Source organism: Globicephala melas, chromosome 14, assembly GCF_963455315.2.
Source record: "Globicephala melas chromosome 14, mGloMel1.2, whole genome shotgun sequence".
In the NCBI taxonomy this organism is placed as follows: Eukaryota; Metazoa; Chordata; class Mammalia; order Artiodactyla; family Delphinidae; genus Globicephala; species Globicephala melas.
In genome coordinates, this window is record NC_083327.1 from 16506860 (window position 1) to 16520514 (window position 13655).

Sequence of the window (13655 nt, forward strand, 5' to 3'; positions counted from 1 at the left end):
GAAAATAAAAGGAATACTAGAATTACAAAACTAGAGTGTTTTTCTATTTTTTTTTATGAGCACGTCAGCTTTAATTTCTTGAAGTTAAGAAATTGATCACAAGGTGATTTTCTAGCAATCAACACAAGCTGGTCTACAGACAAGTCACAAGACGGAGCTTGATCTTACGGAAATTAAGGAGGTGATACAGAGATTAAACTGAGGGGTTAAATCAGTGCACTTAAAGATGATCCGATGACACAGCCTTCCGATTTGTCAACATTTGGCTTCTGATGATGCTGGGAAAGAGTAAGCAGAAAGCATGAAGCCGAAACTTCAGGATCAGGTCGGCAGCCTGAATTTGTACACCACAAACCACAGGGCAGTTATCTGTGGAAAATCCGACGATCTTCAGCAGGCCTGTCACGGAAGGCCGGTTCCTCTCCCAGAAGGTGTGCGTGATTTCTACAGCTGGAACATCCTCTGATTCAGGTTCTTGGACCCATATGTCTCTCTTTGCCGCCTTCCCCAAAGCATTCAAGACCTCTCCAGCTGCCCGTTTTCCAGCCTCTACTGCTCCTTGCATGTGACCGCTCCACTATGTGGCAGTCTTCGTGCCAGCAACGTAAATCCTGCCTACGGGCTGGCGAATCACCCTTCCGTACTGAGTCATATCCCAGGGGGGAGGTGGGCAGTGTAGCAGCCCCCGGAGTACCCCTCCTCACACCAGTTCTTCTCTTCATAGCGCACCGTTGTAAAGCTTCTTGGGATCCTAGCGCTTTGGCATACAGCTCACAGATTCTCCTCTTCCTTAGTTCTTTATGGACCTCAGGAAGGCGGTCAGCTTTTCGAGCAAGGATGAAGCCCATGAGGGTGGGCAGCGATCCATCTGGCTTGGTGTCATCCAGCGTTATTGAAATCGGAGCTTCCTCATCTTCGATGATCATACAGCCGCAGTAATCCTTTTTCTTTCAAAAGGCCTCCTTGTAATACGTCATGCACTTAATGATAGCCCCCACTGGAAGACGCTGGATTAACTGGTTTCTCTCTGAAGGAAGCTCTGCTCTGACGTGTATCTTGGCAGTGAAAGTTGGAGGGATGGCACTAATTACGTATCGGCACTCATAAAGTTGATGATCCAGCATCTCCATCATGATGTTGTCACCTGACTGGTCCACATAGGTGACAGGACACCCCAGCTTCACTCTGTCCCCGAGGAGGTGCATTATCCGCTTGCTTGGCTGACCAGATCCACCTGCAGACTTCCGTTCCTGGCCCCGTTGGTAATGGAGGATATCCGAGTGGTGCCTCCACACTGCTTCACATACCACGAGAACCACAGGGCAGACACCTCGTGGGGTTCAGAGGTCACACTGATATTCACAAAGAAAGATGCAAACTGCCCAGCAGTCCCATCTCCCCTCACAATCACTGTGGTTCATGCCTCATCATACCACCCTTTCACACCATCCACTCTTCCTGTAACATCCATTTTTCTATTTTTACTAATAAGTGTGATACAATTCACAACTTAAAAATTCTAAACTAGTATGCCATCTGTTGCTATGAATATGAAAGATTAGTGCCTCATTTGGAGACTTTTACTACATTAAAGCATGAAATGTGGACTCGCGAACTCCCAGTAACCTGTAAAAATCTCTAATTTTGGAACACCTTTAGGATTCACATGCTCCCTTTTTTTTTAATAGATCTTTATTGGAGTATAATTGCTTCACAATACCGTGTTAGTTTCTGTTGCACAACAAAGCAAATCAGCCATATGCATACACATGTCCCCATGTCCCCTCCCTCTTGAGCCTCCCTCCCGTCCTCCCTATCCCACCCCCTAGGTCACTGCAAAGCACCGAGCCAATCTCCCTGTGCTATGAGGCTGCTTCCCACCAGCCAACTATTTTACATTCGGTAGTGTATACATGTCGATGCTACTGTCACTTCGCCCCAGCTTCCCCCTCCCACCCTGTGTCCTCAAGTCCATTCTTATGTCTACATCTTTATTCCTGCCCTGCAACTAGGTTCATCAGTACCATTTTTTTTTTTTTTTTTAGATTCCATATATATGCGTTAGCATACGGAATTTGTTTTCCTCTTTCTGACTTACTTCACTCTGTGTGACAGATTCTAGGTCCATCTACCTCCCACAGATAACTCAATTTCGTTTCTTTTTATGGCTGAGTAATATTCCATTGTATATATGTGCCACATCTTCTTCATCCATTCATCTTTTGATAGACATCTACATTGGTTCCATGTCCTATCTATTGTAAATAGTGCTGCAGTGAACATTGTGGTGCATGTCTCTTTGAATTATGGTTTTCTCAGGGTGTATGCCCAGTAGTGGGATTGCTGGATCATATGGTAGTTCTATTTTTAGTTTCTTAAGGAACCTCCATACTGTTTGCCATAGTGGCTGTATCAATTTACATTCCCACCAACAGTATAGGAGGGTTCCTTTTCACCACACCCTTTCCAGCATTTACTTTTTCTAGCTTTTTTGATGATGGCGATTCTGACCGGTGTGAGGTGATACCTCATTGTAGCTTTGATTTGCATTTCTCTAATAATTAGTGATGTTGAGCATCTTTTCATGTGCCTGTTGGCCATGCTATCTGTATGTCTTCCTTGGTGAAATGTCTCTGTAGGTCTTCTGCCCATTTTTTAAATGGATTGTTTGTTTTTTTGATACTGAGCTCCATGAGCTGTTTGTATATTTTGGAAATTAATCCTTTGTCTGTTGTTTCATTTGTAAATATTTCTCCCATTCTGAGGGTTGTCTTTTGTCTCGTTTATGGTTTTCTTTGCTGTGCAAAAGCTTTTAATTAAGTCCCATTTGTTTATTTTTGGTTTTATTTCTGTTACTCTAGGAGGTGGGTCAAAAAAGATCGTCCTGTGGTTTATGTCAAAGAGTGTTTTTCCTATGTTTTCCTCTAAAAGTTTTATAGTGTCTGGTCTTACATTTAAGTCTTTAATCCATTTGGAGTTTATTTTTGCATATAGTGTTAGGTAGTGTTCTAAGTTCATTCTTTTATAGCTGTCCAGATTGTCCAGATTTCCCAGCATCACTTATTGAAGAGGCTGTCTTTTCTCCATTGTATGTTCTTGCCTCCTTTGTTGTAAATTAGGTGCCCATATGTGCGTGGGTTTATCTCTGGGCATTCTGTCCTGTACCATTGATCTATATTTCTGTTTTTGTGCCAGTACCATACTGTCTTGATTACTGTAGCTTTGTGGTATAGATTGAAACCGGGGAGCCTGATTCCTCCAACTCCGTTTTCCTTTCTCAAGATTGCTTTGGCTATTCGGGGTATTTTGTGTTTCCATACGAATTGTAAGTTTTTTTATTCTAATTCTGTGAAGAATGCCATTGGTAGTTTGATAGGGGTTGCATTGAATCTGTAGATTGCTTTGGGTAGTATAGTTATTTTCAAAATATTGATTCTTCCAATCCAAGAACATGGTACATTTCTCCATCTGTTTATGTCATCTTTGATTTCTTTCATCAGTGTCCTGTAGTTTTCTGAGTACAAGTCTTTCATCTCCTTAGGCAGGTTTATTCCTAGGTATTTTATTCTTTTTGTTGCAATGGTAAATGGGGGTGTTTGATTTTTCATTGTTGGTGTATAGGAATGCCAGAAATTTCTGTGCATTAATTTTGTATCCTGCAACCCTACCAAATTCATCAGTTCTAGTAGTTTTCTGGTAGCATCTTTAGGATTTTCTATGTATAGTATCATTGTCATTGGCAAAAAGTGACAGTTTTACTTCTTCTTTTCCAATTTGTATTCCTTTTAGTTCTTTTTCTTCTCTGATTGCTGTGGCTAGGACTTCCAAAACTATGTTGAATAAGAGTGGCAAGAGTAGACATCTTGTCTTGTTCCTGATCCTAGTGGAAACTCTTTCAGTTTTTCACCATTGAGTATGATGCTCACTGTGGGTTTGTCATATATGGCCTTTGTCATATATGGCCATATATGTTGAGGCAAGTTCCCTCTATGCCCATTTCTGGAGAGTTTTTATCATAAATGGGTGTTGAATTTTGTCAAAAGCTTTTTTTTCATCTATTGAGATGATCATATGGTTTTTCTTCCTTAATTTGTTAATATGGTGTATCACATTGATTGATTTGCATATATTGAAGAATCCGTGCATCCCTGGGATAAATCCCACTTGATCCTGGTGTATGACCCTTTTAATGTGCTGTTGGATTCTGTTTGCTAGTATTTTGTTCAGGATTTTTGCATCTATGTTCATCAGTGATATTGGTCTATAATTTTCTTTTTTTGTGATATCTTTTTCTGGTTTTGGTATCAGGGTGATGGTGCCTTTGTAGAATGAATTTGGGAATGTTTCTCCCTCTGCAATTTTTTGGAAGAGTTTGAGAAGGATCAGTGTTAGCTCTTCTCTAAATGTTTGATAGAATTTGCCTGTGAAGCCATCTGGTCCTGGACTTTTGTTGGAAGATTTTTAATTACAGTTTCAATTTAAATACTTGTGATAGGTCTGTTATTGTCTAATTCTTCCTGGTTCAGTCTTGGAAAATTGTACCTTTCCAAGAGTTTGTCCATTTCTTCGTGGTTGTCCATTTTATTGGCATATAGCTGTTTGTAGTAGTCTCTTATAATCCTTTGCATTTCTACAGTGTCAGTAGTGATTTCTCCTTTTTCATTTCTGATTTTATTGATTTGCATCCTCCCTTTTTTTCTTATGAGTCTGGCTAAGGGTTTATCAATTTTATCTTCTCAAAGAACCAGCTTTTAGTTTTATTGATCTTTGCTATTGTTTTATTCATTTCTATTTCATTTACTTCTACAGTGATCTTTATTATTTCTTTCCTTCTACTAACTTTGGGTTTTCTTTGTTCTTTCTCTAGTTGCTTTAAGTGTAGGGTTAGATTGTTTATTTGAGATTTTTCTTGTTTCTTGAGATGAGATTGAATTGTTGTAAACTTCCCTCTGAGAATTGCTTTTGCTGCATCCCATAGGTTTTGGGTCGTTGTTTTTCATTGTCATTTGTTTCTATGTATTTTTTCTTTGATTTCTTCAGTGATCTCTTGGTTATTTAGTAGTGCACTGTTTAGCCTCCATGTGTTTGTGTTTCTTACAGTTTTCTTTCTGTAATTGATTTCCAATCTCATAGCAATGTGGTCAGAAAAGATGCTTGATATGACTTCAATTTTCTTAAATTTTCCAAGGCTTGATTTGTGACCCAAGATGTGATCTATCCTGGAGAACGTTTCATGTGCACTTGAGAAGAAAGTGTATTCTGCCACTTTTGGGTGGAATGTTCTATAAATATCAATTAGATCTATCTGGTCTATTGTGTCATTTAAAGCTTGTGTTTCCTTATTTATTTTCTGTTTTATCTGTTCATTGGTATAAGTGGGGTGTTAAAGTCCCCTACTATTATTGTGTTACTGTCGATTTCTCCTTTCATGGTTGTTAGTATTTGCCTTATGTATTGGGGTGTTCCTATGTTGGGTGCATAAACACTTGTTATTGTTATTATATTCTTCTTGGATTGATCCTTTGATCATTATGTAGTGTCCCTCCTTATCTCTTGTAACAGTCTTTATTTTAAAGTCTATTTTATCTGATATGAGTATTGCTACTCCAGCTTTCTTTTGATTTCCATTTGCATGGAATATCTTTTTCCATCCCTTCCCTTTCAGTCTGTATGTATCCCTACATCTGAAGTGGGTCTCTTGTAGACAGCATATATATGGGTCTTGTTTTTGTATCCATTCAGCCAGTCTGTGTCTTTTGGTTGGGGCATTTAATCCATTTACATTCAAGGTTATTATTGATATGTATGTTCCTATTACCATTTTCTTAATTGTTTGGGGCTTGTTTTTGTGGGTGTTTTTCTTCTCTTGTGTTTCCCACTTAGAGAAGTTTCTTTAGCATTTGTTGTAACGCTGGTTTGGTGGTCCTGAATTCTCTTAGCTTTGTTTGTCTGAAAAGCTTTTGACTTCTCCATTGACTCTGAATGAGATCCTTGCTGGGTAGAGTAATCTTGGTTGTAGGTTTTTCTCTTTCATCACTTTAAGTATATCCTGCCACTCCCTTCTGGCCTGCAGAATTTCCACTGAAAAATCAGCTGATAAAATTATGGGGATTCCTTTGTATGTTATTTTTTGTTTTTCCCTTGCTGCTTTTAATATTTTTTCTTTGAATTTAAGTTTTATTAGTTTGATTAATATGTGTCTTGCTGTGTTTTTCCTAGGGTTTATCCTGTATGGGACTCTCTGTGCTTCCTGGACTTGGGTGACTATTTCCTTTCCTATATTAGGGAAGTTTTCCACTATAATCTCTTCAAGTATTTTCTCAGACCCTTTCTTTTGCTCTTCTTGTTCTGGGACCCCTATAATTCGAATGTTGGTGTGTTTAGTGTTGTTAGAGAGGTCTCTGAGATTGTCTTCAATTCTTTTCATTCTGTTTTCTTTATTCTTCTCCTTGGCAGTTATTTCCACCATTTTGTCTTCCAGCTCACTTATTCGTTCTTCTGCCTCTGTTATTGATTCCTTCTAGTGTATTTTTCATTTCAGTTATTGTGTTGTTCATCTGTTTGTTCTTTAGTTCTTCTAGATCTTTGTTAAGCATTTCTTGTATTTTCTCAATCCATGCTTCCATTCTATTTCCATGATTCTGGATCATCTTTACTATCATGACTCTGAATTTTTTTTCAGGTAGATTGCTTATTTCCTCTTCATTTATTTGGTCTTGTAGGTTTTAACCTCACTCCTTCACCTGTGACATATTTTTTTGCCGTCTCATTTTTTTTTTTTTTTTATGAGTGGGATTGTGTTCCTGTTTTACTGGTTGTTTGGCGTGAGGCGTCCAACCCTGGAGTTTGTAGGCTATTGGGTAGAGCTGGGTGCTGGTGCTGCTATGGGGACCTCCGTGACACCTCACTCCGATGAATATTCCTTGGGGTCTGAGGTTCTCTGTTAGTCCAGTGGTTTGGACTCGGAGCTCCCACTGTAGGAGCTTCCCCCCAACCCCAGGCTTGCAAATCAAGATCCCGTAAGCCATGTGGGAAGGCAAAAAAAAACAACAAAAAACAAAGTAAAAAAATAAAATTAGACTAGGAACCTAACAGACATGTTATAAAGAATGTAAAAATAAAAATAGAGATGAATCAAAAACTGGAAGGTACATCAGTACCACAATAGTAAAAAAGAGGGAAAGGAAAAAAGGGGGGGAAGGCCTTGGCTGTGGGGGGCGGGGCCTAAGCAAGGGCGAGGTCTGGGTGGTGGGCGGGGACAATGCTCAGGACCCACAGGGCTGGAAAAGGCCCTGGAAGCTTTGGGGGGGTAGGGCTTAAGCTCAAGGAACAGAAGGGGCCCAGGCATGCCCCCCACCCCAGTCTCAGAGGGCAGGGGACCTCACCTGGGAGCCCAGCAGGCTTCCTGTGCTCGAGTGGATGGGGCAAACGCCCTCCTCTCCTCTCCTGCTCCTCCTGGAGGGCCCCTCCCGCCTGCTTCTCCTGATTTCCCAGGCCTCAGGGGCACCAATCTTGTCTGGCCTCCACTTTTCCTCTCCCCTCGGTCCCCCTACATCCTACCAGTTCACTTTGGGGTTCCTCCCATCTCCTTGAGGGTCAGAGCCCCCCACTAGCGACCAGGGAGGCACCCTAGTTGTGGGGAGACGCTAACTCCACGTCTTCCCACACCGCCATCTTGACTCCTCCCCACATGCTTTCTTAAAAGAGCAATTCCAAAGAAGACTCTTAGGCTCAAATCAAACACAAAATTAAAACCAGCTTTGGGCTTCCCTGGTGGCACAGTGGTTGGGAGTCCACCTGCCAATGCAGGGGACACGGGTTCGTGCCCCAGTCCGGGAGGATCCTGCGTGCTGTGGAGCGGCTGGGCCTGTGAGCCATGGCCACTGGGCCTGCGTGTCCGGAGCCTGTGCTCCACAGTGGGAGAGGCCACAGTAGTGAGAGGCCCGTGTACTGCAAAAAAAAAAAAATTAAAACCAGCTTTAAACGTGCTTAACTTTAGTAGAAATCAATGTGAAGCCTTCAGAAATTTTAACTGACTTTAACTTCCTGCTTTGTATTTATTTTCTTTACTGATAGTCCATATAGGAAGACCCAGCAATTAATATGATTATTAGAAGAGGGTTTATTCAGATCTGCTGTCTGCTGCTATAACTATATGGCACATATTGGTAACTTATCAGAATCCACAGTTTACCTCTTTTCATATCATTAATACATCATAATCAGATTCAGAAGTTTAGTATTACTTTAACAAATGTGAAATGTACTCAGGAATGGGAACAAGATTTTATATATGTAAATAATCTACATGTTTGTTACATTCCACCATAGATTTTACCTTAAAATACCTAATGCAGTTACAGTACATCAGAGTGAAGACAGATGCTTTATACTTGTACGTTTTCTGAAACTGGGGCTTACTTTATGAAGGAAACTTGGCTTAATAATTAGAACTTTCATGTTAACCAAGTTTGGGGCACTTATTTTATACAGTCTCAAATTTTAAGATTAAACACAATTTCAATCAATATTTATACTGAGCAAAAATTATGTCTGGTTCTCTCTTCTATAAAACCATCAATCTACTTACTACATTTCTGAGCTTATAGTTAACTTTACAGTCTTTACATTATTATATAAGTAACATACACTTGCAGAGCTTAGAAGTCAAACCCTGCTAAAAAGACTTGTGCCGAAAGTGGCCCCTAACCCCAGCTCAGAGGCATCACTTTCAGCTCTTCTGTTCTTTTTTAAATTCTGTTTACTTTTAAAACCACTTTACTGAGGTATGATTGATATGTAAAAAGCTGTACGTTTTTAATGTATACAACTCGATGAGTTTGGGAATAAGAACATGCCATGAAAGCATCACCACTGTCAAGGCTGTTGACAAATCCATCACCTCCCAGTTTCCTCCCACCCCCTTTAACAGTAGTATTTTGCATGTGTGTGGTAACAACACATGATCTGCATGTTTTAAGTATACGGTCATACTGTTAGCTACAGGCACTGTGCTGAATAGATCTCCAGTACTTATTTTTGCAAGGTAAGTTAGTTCTGGCCCCTTCCAGTCAACTGGGGAAGGAGCGCGCGCGCATGCGCGCGCGCGCACACACACACACACACACAATCACTGTAGGGAAAGTGAGACCATGCTTTGTGGGCTGCAACATGGCAGTGATCAGTAGAACAGGTGATGAGCCAGTGAGATGCTGGCCTGGGGTCAGCCTGATATTGAGATGGCTTGGGCCATGAGCAAGCAGCATGCTTAAGTTTATCACAAGCCGGTTTCATCAGTTGACCTACAATACCTGAAACTCCCCAAAGTGGATGACCAAATGTACTCTGAGTTCTGGGGAAATTTTGAGCAGCTCAGGATAGATGTATTGGACCCAGAAGAGCTCAAATCAGAACCAGCTGAAAAAGGAAAATAGTTAAAGAACAAGGGCTTTATGTAGTTATAATAAACTAATAAAAGTGGAGGCCATTCTACTAGAAGTTACATAGGACCCACACTCATTCTGTCTTCCTACACTGTGGTGCAGTCTTAGAGATATGTCCTGATTTGATCAAAAGTGAACTGTGTGTTTGCTTCTTGCTTTTCTTGTTATTTAGAGGTGATTTTTCAAGAGAAAGTTGAAGATGTCTTTTCTCTATCTTAAAAGTAGAAATCCTAGTGCACGCTAAATTGTGCTCCCAAAGTCTATGTAAGTAAAAAAAAACCAAAGTTACATCACCTTTTTTTCATCATCTCATGTGCAGATGAAGGGATTGAAGATTCCCTTAATATTTTTAGCCGAATCTTAAAAGGTACAAAATATTTGCCATCTATTTCAAATGCCATCTATTTTAAAAGGAGCATATTTGTAGGATTTTATTTTTTAGGAGCTCCAAATACACACTAAATTAAGCTCCATAGCTAAACAAAAATTTTAAGCATTTGGAAAATTATGTGCATTATAAATTCATATTCACAACCACCTAACAATGTATCTAGTTCGTTTTCTATGCAAATTAATTCCAAACTTAGTTATACCAGGTGTGGCATCTAAAAAGACTATATGCACATAATTAAGTGTATAAAAGATAGGTGAAGGGAGACTATAAAACAGAATACCTGATTACTTGAGAAGTCACAGTCTGTCTTCAATATTTGAAATTGAGTTTGGCCCTATAATTTTTCCCACACAGTCTTAACTTGGGCCATTTAATTTTTATTTTCGAACAAAGAATGGTGCTAGAAATTTTTTTATTGAGGTATAACTGACATAAACATTAGTTTCAGGTGTACCACAGAATGGTTCAGTATTCACATATACTGTGAAATGATCACCATAAACCTAGTTAACATCTGTCACTATACACAGTCACAAAAATTTTAACAGTGCTGTACATAACACCCCATGACTTATAACACTTATAACAGGAAGTTATACTTATTTTATAACAGGAAGCTAGTACCTTTTGAATCCCTTCACCCATTTTGCTCACCCCTCACCTCCCACCTCTGGCAACCACCAATCTGCTCTCTGTCTCTATGAGCTTGGTTTTTTTCTTGCTGTTTTCTGTTTTTCCTAGATTACACATAGTAAGATCATACAGTACTTGTCTTTCCTGTCTGACTTACTTCACTTAGTATAATGCCCTCAAGGTCCATCCATGTTGTTGCAAATAGCAAGATTTCCTTCTTTTTATGGAATAATATTCCACTGTGTGTGTATGTGTGTGTGTGTATCACATCTTCTTTATCCACTAACCCATCAGTGGACACTTAGGTTGTTTCCATATCTTCACTATTGTAAATAATGCTGCAATGAGCATGGGCCTGCATATATCTTTTTAAAAGAGTTAGTATTTTCATTTTCTTCAGATAAATACCCAGAAGTGGAGTTGCTGGATCATACAGTAGTTCTATTTTTAATTTTTTGAGGAACGTCCATACTGTTTTCCATAGTGGCTGCACCAATTTCACTTACACCAACAGTGCAAAAGGGTTCCTGTCTCCACATTCTCACCAAAACATGTTATTTCTTGTTTATTTGATAATAGCCATTCTAACAGGTGTGTGATATCTCATTATGGTCTTGATTTGCATTTCCCTGATGATTAGTGATGTTGAGCATCTTTTCATGGCCATCTCTATGTAGTCTTTGGAAAAATGTCTCTTCAGGTCCTCTGCCCATTTTTTAATCAATTTTTGTTGTTTTTTTGTTTGTTTTTTGCTACTGAGTTGTATGAGTTCTTTTTACGTTTTGGATTATTCCCTTATCAGAAATATAAGTTGGAAATATTTTCTCCAATCTAGTAGGTTGCCTTTCCATTTTGTTGATGGTTTACTTTGCTGTGCAGCTTTTTAGTTTGATGTAGTCCCACTTTGTTTTTGCTTTTGTTGCCTTTGCTCTTGGTGACAAATCCAAAAAGCCATCGCCAAAACCGATGTCAAGGAGCTTACCCCCTTTTTTCCCCCCTAGTTTTATGGTTTCAGGTATTTCACTCAAATCTAATCCATTTTAATTTTTTTTTTTTTTTTTTTTTTTTTGTGGTACGCGGGCCTCTCACTGTTGTGGCCTCTCCCGTTGCGGAGCACAGGCTCCGGACGCACAGGCTCAGCGGCCATGGCTCACGGGCCCAGCCGCTCCGCGGCATGTGGGATCCTCCCGGACCGGGGCACGAACTCTTGTCCCCTGCATCGGCAGGCGGACTCTCAACCACTGCGTCACCAGGGAAGCCCATTTTAATTTTTTATATGATGTAAGATAGTAGTCGTTTCATTCTTTTCCCTGCAGCTGTCCAGTTTTCCCAACACTGTTTATTGAAGACACTATCCCTTCCCCATTGTATAATCTTGGCTCCTTTGTCATAAATTGGCCATATATTTGTGGGTTTCTGTTCTGTTCCATTGATCTACGTGTCTATTTTTATGCCAATACCATTCTGTTTTAGTTACTGTAGGCTTAAAATCAGGAAGTGTGATGCCTCCAGCTTTGTTCTTTCTCAGTATTTCTTTGGCTATTTGAGTTCTTTGTGGTTCCATACAAATTTTAGGTCTGTTCTATTTTTGTGAAAAATGCCATGGGAATTTTGATAGGAATTGCATTGAATCCATAGATTGCTTTGAGTAATGTGAACATTTTAACAATATTCTTCCTATCCATGTGCACAGAATATCTTCCCATTTATTTGTGTCTTCTTCAGTTTCTTTCATCAGTATTTTATAGTTTTAATAGGTCTTTCACCTCCTTGGTTATATTTATCCCAAAGTATTTTATTCCTTTTGATGCAATTATAAAAGGGATTTCCTTAATTCCTCTTTCTCATAGTTCTTTATTAAGGTATAGATTCACAACAGATTTTTACATGTTGATTTGTATACTGCAACTTTACTGAATTCATTTATTCTAAGTTTTTTGGTGGAGTCTTTAGGGTTTTCTGTAAATAATGTGTTACCTGCAAATAGTGAAGTTTTGCTTTTTTCCTTTACAATTTGGATGCCTTTTATTTATTTATTTAGGCTAATTGCTCTAGGGCTTCCAATACTAAGCTGAATAAAAGTGGTGAGAGTTGGCATCCTTGTTTTGTTCCTGATCTTGGAGGAAAAGCTTTTAGCTTTCAACCACTGAGTATGATGCTGGCTCTGAGCTTGTCATATGTGGCCTTTATTCCCTCTAAACCCACTTTGTTAAGAGTCATCACAAATGAATGTTGGATTTTGTCAAATGCTTTTTCTCCATCTATTGAGATGATATGATTTCTATCCTTCATTTTCATTTGCAGATATTGAATCACCCTTGCATTCCTGAAGTTAAATTCCACTTCATAATGGTGTATTAGCCTTTTAATGTATTGTTGAATTCACTTTGATAATATTTTGTTGAGGATTTTTTGTGTTTTTGTTCATCAGGGATATTGGCCTGTAGTATCTCTTTTTCTGTGGCATCTTTGCCTGGTTTTAGTATCAGAGTAACGTGGCATGCGTCAGAATCACCTGGAGGCCTTGCTAAAACTCTGATTGTGGGGATCCACTCTACACATTTTGGATTCCATAGAACTGGAGTGGAGCCCTATAATTTGTATTTCTCTCAAGTTCCCAGTGATGTTGGTTGCTAATGTGGAGACCAAACTGAGAACCACTGATCAATGATTATCCTCAGTTTCTTCCCTGCAGTTTAGGAGAAACATGTAGTACTTCTCTCCTTTCCCACAAGTTTCACTTTGCACTCTTGATTCCATCTTCATCCCCATTCTGCAATTATTTACTCTATTCCCAGCACCTCCAATCTCTTTCTCTATGCATCGACTTCTCACCTTCTGCTTTCTTGATGCATAGACTTCCATTTTTAAAACACAAAACAAGTGACCCATCTATCATTTCTGTGTCTCGTGCATCTACCTGTTCACTGCCAAGTTTCTAAATGGAATATCTTTGAATCAAAACCTCTGCATTCTCTTACTTTTCTCCATTACTCGGATGATCTCTAATCAATTAGAGTCCTAGCAGGAAACAGCACTCTCAACTTGGGTAAATTACTGAAGGACGCTTTATAATGTGGGCAGGACATAGGGAAACTACAATGAATACTGCAGTAACCTGAGCTAGAAATAATGGGAGATCTTTTGCCATTCCTAGAACTGAATGGGTGAAGGGAAACAGAATC

The 13655-nt window shown here is 39.4% G+C and overlaps 1 pseudogene; it reads right to left on the reverse strand.

Moving 5' to 3' along the window:
- Positions 1-321: 321 nt before the first annotated feature.
- Positions 322-13461, reverse strand: LOC115854732 (amine oxidase [flavin-containing] A pseudogene; annotated as a pseudogene).
- Positions 13462-13655: the final 194 nt, after the last annotated feature.